Source organism: Gavialis gangeticus, unplaced genomic scaffold (genome assembly GCF_001723915.1).
Source record: "Gavialis gangeticus isolate Ggan-Ray unplaced genomic scaffold, GavGan_comp1, whole genome shotgun sequence".
NCBI classification, from domain to species: Eukaryota; Metazoa; Chordata; order Crocodylia; family Gavialidae; genus Gavialis; species Gavialis gangeticus.
This window is the reverse complement of record NW_017729033.1, coordinates 61,239,766-61,239,997: the sequence shown is the minus strand read 5'-3', so window position 1 is coordinate 61,239,997 and position 232 is coordinate 61,239,766.

Here is a 232-nt window from a genome sequence, read left to right as displayed (position 1 = left end):
CCGCTCGGCCAGCACTTCGCAGAGCCAGCCCATGCCGGGCTCCCTGGACAGCAGCCCCAGCAGCTCCCAGAAGGGCGCGGCGGCGCTGGGGCCGAGCTCCGGCCAGGCCCGGGGCCGAGTCTGAGTCGCGACGCTCCGGTAGCGGGACATGGCGGCCAAGATGGCGGCGCACAGCACGTTCCAGACGCAAGGCAGCAAGCAACCTGCACCAATAGGCGTCCAGCCGCCGCTT